This window comes from Xenopus laevis, chromosome 4L (genome assembly GCF_017654675.1).
Source record: "Xenopus laevis strain J_2021 chromosome 4L, Xenopus_laevis_v10.1, whole genome shotgun sequence".
Taxonomy (NCBI): Eukaryota; Metazoa; Chordata; class Amphibia; order Anura; family Pipidae; genus Xenopus; species Xenopus laevis.
In genome coordinates this window covers 119,549,052-119,562,442 of record NC_054377.1, presented here as the reverse complement: position 1 = coordinate 119,562,442, position 13,391 = coordinate 119,549,052, and the positions used below count along the sequence as shown (strand labels likewise).

The 13,391-nt window shown below is 36.9% G+C and overlaps 1 protein-coding gene across 1 annotated transcript in view; it reads right to left on the bottom strand.

Moving 5' to 3' along the window:
• Nucleotides 1-13,055, bottom strand: part of grap2.L (GRB2 related adaptor protein 2 L homeolog) — a 56,970-nt gene extending 43,915 nt beyond the window's left edge. The window contains exon 1 of the mRNA XM_018258842.2: nt 12,897-13,055. The gene's annotated coding sequence lies outside the window, so the exon portion shown is untranslated. The remainder of the gene's footprint in view (nt 1-12,896) is intronic.
• Between the last annotated feature and the right edge of the window lie 336 nt (nt 13,056-13,391).

Sequence of the window (13,391 nt, the reverse complement as noted above, 5' to 3'; positions counted from 1 at the left end):
GCCGTAGGGTCTGCTTCCTCTGTAGTTAGGCCCCTGCACACAGCTCTGTGCTCATTAGTTAGAATTCAGTTCGTGAATGGAAATAACTTGCTTCCTTCCTTCTCTGTAAGAGATGGCCCAGGGCGTAGGGTTGTCACCTTCTGTCAAGATGCAGACTGGGCAGGGGGCGGGTGGATGATGCCAGAGGGCGGGACTGAATATAGTGGGTTATGACATGGAAATTGTAGATTGGCTGATTGACACACACACCATTCATTGTAAAACTCTGTGCAGATTTTCTAATTTGAAGTTCCAGACTGAAATGACAGGTGTCATTTTGGCCGACTGTAATATAACTCATTCATTCAACATCTGATGACTCTTTTCAGCTCTGTACCAACTTAATTTTCTGAGCAGCGCAGCGTCACAAGATTTTGCTTTTTCATTTTCTTCCTACGGTAACCAGTCAGATGAAATGAATTTATTACTGAGTAAAAGTTGCTTAAACCTTGAAAAGTAGAAAAAAAGTATTAATGTGTAATGTGAATTGTAAAAGTAGAGTCATTTTACATAAACTTTTTTGCTATGTCTTTTAGCTGCCAAACTCATTCATTTTCAATCAGTGGCATTGCTTACTTAAACCTATTTTAATTGATAATCTCCAAAGCGAATGGCGTGTAGGGGTGAACGTTTAGCGGTTTAGAAAAATATTTCATTATTTTACAAAAGTGTTAACAACACATTTGTAAAATTCAACTCTTTACACTGGAACACTAACATATAACCCAAAAGGAAGACCTATAAAGCAGTGAGCCCTATTAAACATAGTAAATACTTTTATAGCACAAGATTTGAAATAATTGAAAAATAAAACCATGAAATCATATAACATATAATCACTTAACTTTACCATGTAAGTAACTATATAAAATGTGGATAGCCCAATAACAACAAGCAGTAAATACAAACGTTAACCCCATGAATGTATATAAATAAGTATTTACTCATAAGTGTATAAAAATATCAAATATTGCTTGAATTAAATATCCGTGCCTCTTCCCTAGTATATCAACCAATGTCCAATTAAAATACAGGTATGGGACCTGTTATCCAGAATGGGCAGGACCTGGGGTTTTCTGGATAAGTGATTTTTCTGTAATTTGGATCTTCATTCTTTAAGGGGTAGATTTATCAAGGGTCGAAGTGAATTCGAGGGAATCTTCGAAGTAAAAAAAATTTGAAATTCTAAATATTTTTTTGGATACTTCGACCATCGAATAGGATACTACGAATTCGAATTTACTTTGATTCGAAGTAAAAATCGTTCGAATATCGACCATTCCATAAAGCACTGTCTCTTTAAAAAAAACGTTGACTTCAATACTTCGCCAAATTAAACCATTCGATTAGAAGGATTTAATCCTTTGATCGAACAATTTTTATTCGGTTGCAAGGATTGCCAAATTTGCAGAAACTTCAAATTTGATATTCGAATTTGAAGTTTTTTAATTCGATGGTCAAATTTCAAAGTTTTTTGTACTTCGAAATTCGACCCTTGATAAATCTGCCCCTACGTCTACTGGAGAATCACATAAGAATTAAATAAACCCAATAGGCTGATTTCGTTTCAAATAAGGGATTGATTATATCTTAGTTTGGATCTTGCACATGGTACTGAATTATTTTATTAAAATGGTGTCTATGGGAGATGACCTTCCCGTAATTCGGAGCTTTCTGAATAACAGGTTTCTGGATAGCAGATCCTATACCTGTACTGAAATATATATATATATATATTTAAATTGAATATCGCTGTAAACCCACTATAGGGGGGCTGTGCCAACTATTTTGAAAACAAAGGCTGTAAACATCTCAGTAGATTAATGATTTGCTGATCCCCCCCAATCCTAGAGTAAGTTTACTATTAACACTGGGCACCCCTACACTGTGTCCACCATAGGGAAAAGGAAAGGGTTCTTTTAAGATGTGTAGGGATTATTGTAAAGGCTACAGCATACCTGTTCTAGCAGCTCATACAATAATTCCTAAACACTGCATATCATTTCAGCATGGTGGACAGTGTTAAGTACATTAATGATGAGGAGAGAGAAGATGATTACAGCAGAGCCAAAAGTTGACTTGTGAAATAACATTAAATTACCGGCTAGGCAGTTGACAGTCGAACTGAAAACAGGCTGTTTATAGACACACTGTTAATTGTGTGCTTGAGTGATTTTCACACTGATTTACAAGAGCATACAAATAAAAACTTCCATATATATTGAAGGGATAAGTGGCAGGAGGTATCCACGATTTATCCGCAGTTCTAACAGAGAGAGAGAGAGAGAGAGAGAGAGAGGGGCACATGGAACCCCAGATAAAAAGTGGGGAATGGCACCTTCCCAGGGGATTTAGATTAACTTTCATTAACAATATTTAGATTCATGTAACATAAAAACAATCCTGCAGTGCCCTTCTTACATACGTACGTCCCAGTGTATGTCTTTCCCTACTTAGCTAAAATCATAGGTCCATATGTCCATAGATCATTGGTACAGAGAAGGGCAACTAAGCTGGTAAAAGGTAGGGAACAAAATCACAGCTATGAGGAAAGACTGGCCAAATTAGGGTTGTTGACGCTAGAGAAGAGGCACTTAAGGGGAGATATGAGAACTATGTATAAATATATAAGGGGATCATATAATAATCTCTCTATTGCTTTATTTACCAGTAGGTTCTTCCAGTTGACACCCATTCTGATTAGAAGAAAGGAGGTTCCACCTAAATATTCGGGAAGGTTTTTTTTTTTTACAGAGAGCTGTGAACATGTGGAATTCTCTCCCTGAATCAGTGGTACAGGCTGATACATTAAATAGCTTTAAGAAGGGGTTGGATGGCTTTTAAGCAAGTGAGGGAATACAGGGTTATGGAAGATAGCTCATAGTACAAGTTGATCCAGGGACTGGTCTGATTGCCATTTTGGAGTCAGGAAGGATTATTTTTCCACTCTGAGCAAATTGGAGAGGCTTTAGAAGGGTTTTTCACCTTCCTCTGGATCAACTGGCAGTTAGGCAGATTATATATATATATACATAAAAGGTTAAACTTGATGGACATGTATTCAACTTAACTTACTATGTTACTATATACAGGTACTGATATCCATTATTACAACTTCAACCACCGTCTGAACCTAAAACAGTTTGCTAACATTTGATGCAACCCCCATTCACCTTCAACAGAAATATGCACAATAGAAAGGTGTTTTTTTTTATTATGAAGGACTGTCGTGAGCTCTTATTGCACTTTTGGATAAAAATTCCCTTTTTATCTTATTCACTTGAAAATTTATCTAAAATCTGTACAATTCCCAACAGTTGTGATTTCTAAAATGATTATTATAACCAAACCTCGTTCCTCATTTCATTCTGTGTTCCTTTTGGAAAAGAATCAGGATGTTTATATTTTGGCAATTCATAAGTATTTTTAATTTCCTGTGAATTTTCTGGAAAGCCACTTATAACCTTATCTCTAAAACTAGAAATCGAGCTTCAACTCTTTCAAATTTGCATATAAATTACAGAGGGAACATTTGCATAAATTCCTGGCATATGCTGAATGAAAGTAACATAAAGACCTAGTAATTATTTTGCGCCCGTCACAGACAGGATATGACACGAAGCAACCTGAAGATATAATGGTACAGTCCCAGGTTTATTTCTAACATTTTTATAGACAACAGAAATTGTAAAACATTTTTTTTACTCAGTCTGAACTTTAACATTGGACATTAAAAGGGATGTTCACCTTTGAGTTAATGTTACAGGGCAGATTTATCAAGGGTCGAAGTGAATTTGAGGGAATTTTTGAAGTAAAAAAAAAAAAAGTGAAATTCAAAGTAATTTTTTGTATACTTCGACCATCGAATAGGATACAACGACTTCGATTTGAAGTAAAAATAGTTCGAATATTCGACCATTCAATAATTGAAGTACTGTCTCTTTAAAAAAACTTCGACTTCAATAAACCTGCCGAAGTGCTATGTTAGCCTATGGGGACCTTCTACAGTTTTTTGAAGTTGAAGTAAAATCGTACGATAAAATCGTTCGATTCGAAGGATTTAATTGTTCGATCGAACGATTTTACTTCGACCGCAGAATACCCAAATTCGATGAAAAAAGTTTGAATCCGATATTCGAAGTATTTCAATTCGATGGTCGAATTTCAAAGTATTTTTTACTTCGAAATTCGACCCTTGATAAATCTGCTCCTAAATATGATGTAGAGAGTGATATTCTGAGAGAAGTTGCAATTGGTTTTCTTTTTATTATTTGTGGTTTTTCAGTTATATGATTTTTCATTCAGCAGCTTTCAAGTTTGTAATTTTTTAGCAATGTGGTTGCTAGGGTTCAAATTACCCAAGCAACCATGCATTGATTTGAATAAAATACTGGAATATGAAAAAGTCAACTTCCAAACCCACCAATAACTTCTCACGGAAATAGTAATAACAATAAGAAAACATTAGTTTTTGAAGCTTACTAAACAAGCAATCGAAATGCGTTGGAAACATTGCTACTTGAATGCCTTACAAATAGGGTCCATAATTCTGCACATATGTGAGTCCTTTTTATTGAGTATTCTGCTAAAATTTTCTTAGAAGCACAATTCCTTCCCTTCAAACAGCAGTTTAACCTACTGAAAGCCATACAATAAAATCCATATAATCCATATAAAATTGTTTACATGGACTCTATCATTGAATGAACTCTAGTTTTAAAAGAAAACAACTATTCCAATAGACGTACAATTAGAGACCTATTACAAAACGTCCATTTTTGTAGTCTTTTTCCTCCTAAACGCACATATTAAAAAAAGCACGAATATATACTTATTAAAAGATCTGAACATAAACAGCATGAAGAAATAAAAACATGGAACGAATCCAAACAAAAATATGAAAACCTCAAACTCCTTGTTTAATTTTTGTGTTTACAAACAAAAAAAAACTTTGAAAAATTCTAAAACCTTGAAGGAACTAAATATTTTAAAAAACAATCTACTTTTACATGACCTCGGCAACTTTCAGATGGTATGATTTTACATTAGGGTTTTTACACTTAATAAATTGGGGGATTTTGTGTTTTAAAAACAATCTTGTCAAGATTTTTAGTACTAAAAAAAAAATTCCTATGAAAGTTATTAAAAGATCTGAATATAAAAAGTACAGAAAAAAGCTGTGAACACTGCACTAACAAATGAATATCTCAAAAACCTCTAAAAATTTAAGTTTTTCGGAAAGTTACTAGTGAAAAATAAAAATAAATTGGAAATCCCCTAAAAGTCTGTAGGCTTTAAATCAGATCAGCAGAGCTCCCATTGACTTCTGTGAACCTTGACTACTATTTACTTGGAACAGTTATGTATAAGAGATTTTTGTGGTTTCTATACTTCAAATTTTTCGAGTTTTAGAGAAATAAAACTTTAGAGAAAAATATGATTTGTGAAAAAAAGGAAATCAGAATGTTAGTAAATTGGCCGCTTAGTGTTTACAAAACTAAAAGACCTTAATTATTAACATGTATATTTATATAGTGCAAACATATTTTGCAGCGCTAATCTAAACAATAATGTTTAAAGGAGAACTGAACTCTAAAACTGAATATGGTTAAAATGCCATATTTTATATACTGAACTTAATGCACCAGCCAAAGTTTTAGCATCTAAATAGCAGCAATGATCCAGGACTTCAAACTTGTCACAGGGGGTCACCATCTTGGAAAGTGTCTGTGACACTCACATGCTCAGTGGGCTCTGAGCAGCTGTTGAGAAGCTATGCTTAGGGGTCGTTGCAAATTTACATGCAGAAAATTAGGTTGGTCTGTAATATAAGCTGATGCTGCAGGGCTGATTATTAAATTCTCAAGATAATTGCACTGATTTCTAAGATGTATTTACTTGTATTAAGTACTAATTAGCTTTATAGTGTGGCATTTCTATTCTGAATATTTAGTATATTGTGCGTTGTTCCCTAAGCAGCACAGAGCATGTGCAGTGAATCAGCAGAAAAGAAGATGGGGAGCTACTGGGGCATCTTTTGAGACACAGATCTTTACTGCTTAAGGGTTGTGGTTGCCTTGGGCTGGTACAGAAGCACAAAATATAATGTACAACATTTCTAGCCTATTTCTTTAGTTAAGATTTTGTTATTTTTTAAAGGAGAAACAAACCCTTAATAAAAAAACCCTACCCCCCTACCCTACATAGACCCCCTCCCTCCAGCCTAGCTGCCCCCCCCCCGGGGCAAAATGCCCCTAGCTCTTTACTTACACCTCAGTGCAGATTCTGTCCAGTGGAGTTCATGGGAGTTTCAGCGCATGAGCAGTTGTCCCGAAACAAAAAAATGCTCCAACTGCGCATGCGCTGCTTTACCGGTCTCATTCCGAAGATTACAGAAGAGAAGAAGATGGCAGCTGTGAACTCCGTTGGTCAGAATTTGCACGGAGGGGTATGTAAAGACTTAGGGGCATTTACCCGGGGGGGAAGCTAGGCTGGGGGGAGGAGGGAGGGGGGTCTATGTAGGGTAGGGTTTTTTTATTAAGGGTTTCTTTCTCCTTTAAGTGATCCTTGTAAAAATTATTGGGCATATTGGAGATAGATATCACCAGTCAGGTTTTTGCTTTTGTTTTCTAATTTGTAGATGACTGTTTAAATCTCATTGCTGATCTATCTGCTATGGGAAACATCACCAATGAAATTTATCTCCAATGTTAATAAACATGCTCCTCTGTTCTTTGAAACCTTTGAATATGATCAGTTATGAATATTCCAATTCCAATGTATTTATTCTCATCTCTTCTGCATACAAAAACATACACATTGAGACGAAATTACAGTGTTACAGTTCCCCCACATGCCCCAACCATACAAACAATCAATACATATTTTGAACCCAGACATGGATATAAGCATATACTGCAATAATATATACGGCCCAGAATAAAAGTGTTCAGGGAAAAACAAACAAATATATATATATATAGTGCAAGTCTCCATCCCTAAACTCTCAATCATAAAGTGCATGTGCTGTGCTCAAAAAAACATAGGAGCAAATTCACTAAAGCGCCTAATGGTAGCCAGCGTGACCTCATTTCGCAACTTCCACAATTTACTAACAGGCGCTGGCGTAAATTCGCTAGCGAAGTGGACCTACACTAGCGCTACTTCGCACCCTTACGCCAGGCGAAGTTGCGCTATGGCGAAGGGACAACGTAACTACGCTAATTCACTAACTGGCGCATTTTACTGAACATTACCTCTTGCGCCAGACTTGCCTTTGCCACCTCAGACCTGGTGAAGTGCAATAGAGTAGATAGGGATTGCTTCAAAAAAAGTTTTAAAAAAAAACGAGTCTTTTCCTTTTTTAAGGGTGATAGGCTGAAAAAGATCGTAAATTTTTTTGGGGGCACCCTCCTCCCCCCCCCTACATTTCCTAACATATGGCACCTAAACTATACAGTGGGCACATGTGTAGGGCAAAATAACAACTATTTTATTTTATGAAGCTTTCCCAGCCTTGTGTAGTGTAATGTATTTGCTGCTACATATACGTCCATTCAACTTTTAACTTGGCGCCGTATGCAAATTAGGCATCGCTAGTGTAACTTCGCTTTGCTTGATGAATTAACGCTAGTGCAACTTCGCTACCGTTCACCTCCCTGAGCGCAACTTCAGATTTTAGTGAATTAGCGGCGCCCTGGCGAAATGCACCGAAGCCTGCGCTAGCACAACTCTGCAGGTTAGTGAATTTGCCCCATAATATGTGTGCAATATACAATTCCCTTCCATCTCCATGTTGTCTTTCTTTTTTTTCCCCTAACCTTTTCTTTCCCCTCTTTTTCTTTACTTTTTCCTTTCTTACACATTCCTTTAACTAATATAAGAGGGACTGTAATTCGAATTTTTAATAGGGACCTGAAAATTAAAAGAACAATCTTTTATTTAAAAATCTCACAGCTTGAGGTATGAAGCTATTACAGAACCTTGCTGAACGAACACGAATGCTGCGAATATGATCTCCTACCCTGGACTGCGCAGTAGCTCAAGGGTTGCATCAGTAAGTACCAAGACCTTTGCCCAGGGAATTGGGTGCAAATAATGTTTTGAATGTTGACGCAACTTGCAAGCATAATTGGTCCCATTCTGACACCTCAGGCACAATGGCAATTTGGATGCAATTTGGAGAACAATTATACTAAAAACAGGTTAAAACCACTGCATTATGGAGATATGTTAAATTACTTTTAGAAATGAATTGGGAAACACGTGAGTAGACCATGCAGATTTGCAGATTTGCCTTCTTGGTTACTAAACTTCTTCTTGACTAGCCACCAATATAATCTGTGGTTAAGTAATAAGAAAAACCTTGAAAACACCCCTATGAGTCCCTTAATGTAAAGGCAGAAATGAACCATCTAGAATGGATTATGGAATCTTGAAGTGGCTGCTGCTTCCTAGTGTCAGCTTCTCCTCTAAAGGCTCTGGGTTCTCTGTGAGAATTACCACTCAGTGGTCTGAGGTCACGAGTAAACCAATGCATTAAATCCCCAGATACCAATATCATTTTCTGATGAGTTGAGTTAGTGTGTTTAATGTGATCATATCGTAAAAATGTGATTTTAAGCTTACTCCTGCTTTGTTGAGCCTGATCTTTTGGAGGGTTCTTCCTTCTATAGGCCTATTTCTTTTTCAGTTTTCAATTTCATTGGATTTTTTTGTGGTTATAGGGCATGCAGGAATGTTATGTTTATACTATATATATTTATTCTTATCAGTACATCGCTACTCTGCTGTTATCTTTTTGGACTAAAGACTAGACAGCAGAGAGGCAGTGTAAACACTGTACTAGTGTCTAGAGTCAGAGGGGTATATTTATCAAAGAGTGAAGTTAATAGTGAAATTCCGCCACTCTCCATTCATTTCTATGGGATTTTTATAGGCGTATTTATCAAAGGGTGAACTTTCACTTCAAAAAGCAATACAGGCTGGCACACAGAGCGATTCAAACCGGAGTGCAACCCCTGGTAAGTTTATTGCGTCACAACGTTTCGGGGGCGTTCCCCATTCGTCTGTGTGCCAGCCTGTATTGCTTTTTATCGGTAAATTTTGGGAGGGCCGTCTCCCTGAGGAGCTGTGCACCAAGCGGGATCGTGGCAGAAAGGGCCTGAGTGTGCACGTGAGTTTGTACAGTGAACTTTCACTTCACCCATTGATAAATACGCCTTTCAGAATCCCATAGAAATGAATTGAGAGCTGTGGAATTTCACTCTAGTGGCAGAACTTCACTCTTTGATAAATTTACCCCAGAGTCTTTATATCACAAGTAATGTGTCAAGCAGGTATAAAGATCAATACTCATATAGCATGGAATAGCTGGGAAATGGACATATATAACTGCATTATTATTAGTAATGGAAAATGTGGAAACCATTTTCAGTTGAAAACACTTATCCTAAGAATGAAAAGGGCCCATTGGCCTAATAACTCTGTAAAGCTAAGATGTTTTATTGCTATGTCATTATCTGGTGTCTTTTTACTTTGGTGCATTTATACTTTTTCTTGTACATTAAGGGGCAGATTTACTAAGCTCAAGTGAATAATTCGAATAAAAAAATATTCTAATTTCGAAGTAATTTTTTGGGTACTTCGACCATCAAATTGGTCAAATTCGATTGAATCGAATGATTCGAAATAAAAAACGTTCGATCATTCGACAATCGAAGTACTGTCTCTTTAAAAAAAACTTCGACTTCATACTTCACCACTTTAAACCTACCGAAGTCCAATGTTAGCCTATGGGGACCTTCCCCAGCACTTTTCTACGTTTTTTTGGGCTGAATAAAAATCCTTCGATCGATTTCATCCGAACGATTTTCGATCGAATGATTTTTATCCGATCGTTCGATTGATTCTAAGGATTGATTTGATATTCTAAGGATTTTACTTCAAGGGTTGAAATTCGAGGGATTTTTAATTCGACCCTTGATAAATCTGCCTCTAAGAGTTTCAGCTCATTTATGAAAAATTCAACAATGTGCTCTGTTTTGGCACTTTCCATAGTTCCCTGCATCTTGTCACTCTCCCATAAAGTTGCAACTGGTGAAATAATGAGGCAACAGTTGTGATGTGGGCAAAAAAGTCGCTGTTAACTACAACTAACATGGCATCAATTCTGCAGGTTGCAGCAAGATATATGGGAGACTCTGAAGTAAGCTGGAAGATTGGAATTCTCTCCAATCTTATACCCTGAGACTTGCAACTCCTTTAGGGATGTCATAGGTATTTAGACACCTGGGGGCCGATTCACTAAGGGTCGAATTTCGAAGTTAAAATTACTTCGAAATTCGACCCTCGAATTGAAATCCTTCGACTTCGAATATCGAAGTCGAAGGATTTAGCGCTAATCCTGCGATCGATCGATCGAAGGATTTTTCGTTCGGTCGAACGATTAAATCCTTCGAATCGAACGATTCGAAGGATTTTAATCCAACGATCGAAGGAAAATCCTTCGATCAAAAAATCACAGGCAAGCCTATGGGGACTTTCCCCATAGGCTAACATTGACTTCGGTAGCTTTTAGCTGCCGAAGTAGGGGGTCGAAGTTTTTTTTAAAGGGGAAGTACTTCGACTATCGAATGGTCGAATAGTCGAACGATTTTTCGTTCGATTCGTTCGATTTCGTTCGAATTCGAACGAATTTAACCAATTCGATGGTCGAAGTACCCAAAAAATACTTCGAAATTCGAAGTTTTTTCATTCGAATCCTTCACTCGAGCTTAGTGAATCGGCCCCCTGGTGTTGGCTCCAGTGTAGGAGAGAGAGGTGGCCTTGGTATTGAGTGATTTATACATATTGAGTAAAGTTTTGACTGGTTAATTTTATCTCCAGGCAACATTGTCTGCAAGGTATAAACCTGCTCACTGAAAAGGACAATGTGAATTTCCATTGTATTCTAACACATAACAATATGTTCTCTTATTCCCAGTATTAAGCAATAACATCTCCCACTACGAAGAGACCTTTTCTCATAGGAGTAATCCAAAACTGAATAGGTGGGGGTATACTCTTGGGGTAAAATAACATTAAGTGATCCCCAAATGTACAATAAACAGTGGAAAACATCTCTCACCTGAGAGATTTAAATACATTTCTTAAATAGGTATACTATACTGAATGCTGTACATTATATATATATATATATATATATATATATATATATAATGCATATAATACATAATATTCAGGATGAGCTGTTTTTTTTGCCCAATACAGTTTTTCCAGCAGCTTAGTTAGCCTGCACCTCCAGTGTGGAAATCAATTTTGATGCGATAGGAGCCCTTTAATATATAGACTTTATTGCTGGGCCATGTTATTTTTTTCTAATTTGAGCAAAAATAGAACATGCTCTAGGAACATATATTTATGTATGAATATAATTTTAATTTTTCAGGAGTATACTACTTTAATTTGATATTTGTAAACTTGATATTTATAAACAGTTTGAATGTTATATTCCATGCTATAAATATATAAAATGTATATAAATATATATATATATATATATATATATATATATATATATATATATATACATATACAGTTAAAAATGGTTAATTCATATCGTACACTTGTAAAAAACCTCAAGCGATTGTTTAAAAAAAAAAAAAAAAAGCTCAAAGCACAAGCTCTATTGATGCTTTCCCTAATGTGCCTAAGATTAATGTTTGAAAGTTGTTTTTTTTTTTAATTTGAAATTAAAATGCACCAGATTGAAAGTGACAAATGAAACATTATTGCACTGTACAATTTTTATTTAATATGTTTGTCAGGTCTGTCCAAACTGTGGCCTTCTGTCGTGAACTACAAATCTCAGCATCTCACTGCCATGGGTGCAGGGAATTGTTTTCAGCTGACCACCCCTGATTTAAAAAATTTCTTAAAATCAAGTTGAAGCCTCAAACCTTCCATCACTGACTTTGGCACCAGCCTCTCTATCTCTGACTATGGGTGCTAGAGATACAAGGAGCAAGTGTCGGACTGGGGGGCTCCCACCACAGCTGCAATTGCCCCATCTAGCTCCCTTCCTGAGCCGCAACCCCCCTCCAGCCCCCTGCATGTACCTTATTCTTCTTGCAGCCATGATGGGGGCCAGGTAGGGAGGTCAGAAGCAGCGGCAGGGAGCAGGTTTGGGCTGGGGCCCACTGCATTTTTTTCCCAGACCGAACCTGCAAGGAGCCCCACTACTCCTTTTACTTAGGGTTACACAATACATTTTGCAAACCAAAGTAGCACCTTCCTAATAATTCTCTCTACTCTTGTGGATTCGTTAATATCTCTTAACCAACCAAGTCCTTCTTTACTTTCCAAGGCTGTAGGTTCATTTTAAGCACAAAATATCGGCTCTTTTGGACAGTAACACCTGTTCCTAAGACCTAACATTTCCAGCATGGTATAAACTTAGCAGCGGGATATTAAAATACAAATAGAAAAAAAAAAGAAATTTTGACCTAATTAATTCTCAGCATCCCTCCAAAGTCCAAGCCTGGGAGGTGTAGCGCAAATCAGTCGGACTCTGGGAAGAAAATCAATTCAGGGTGCATTTGGGGTCACCACATTGCTAAACTGCAATAACTACATAAGAAGTTCATTAATATTTAAGATATTTAACCAGTTCGTAGTAATAAATTATGGTTATATGTTTTCTACTATGATTTATACAGTGACTGCTTGTACTATGCTTGGCAGTGTCTGCTCTGCTGCAAAGTGTTGCAACCTGCATTAGCTTGGCTCAATCCCTCTGCAAAGTAACATCATATTTTTACTTCTCTTTCTATAAATGAGAGAAATCTTATGCCTACCTCATACGTTGCCTCTTCAGAACCTCTGCATGGACCGTTTCCAAACTCCCATACAAATTAGGGCCACAGAGGCATAGTGGAACAGGGAACGGGAGAGGCTGCACAGAATACGGACCCCTCGCTCTTACTTGGTTGCAGCTTCTCAGTATCTGTGCCCTGGATGCCCCAATCAGAAGCCGGTTAAACCACACAGGAAGTCTCATACAGAACATAGAACTGGGTGGCTGGGGAAGAATTATCAAAGTTTGCACTTTTTCTTCTCTTTTGTAATCCTCAGCTTAAAAAAAAAGATAACAATTTTTTTTAGAATATGTTTAATGTTAATGCAGTTGGTCCTAAAATTATTATTTTAAACTGTTTCAATTTCATTGCAGGGCTAATAGGAAACGAGTTGATGTGTGCAGTCACTCTAACAATGCTGATTTTAGATTTTACCCGCTGCATCTTTTATTGCTGGGGGAAACATTGGCTGGTTTTGGAGGATGAGAAAGAGGA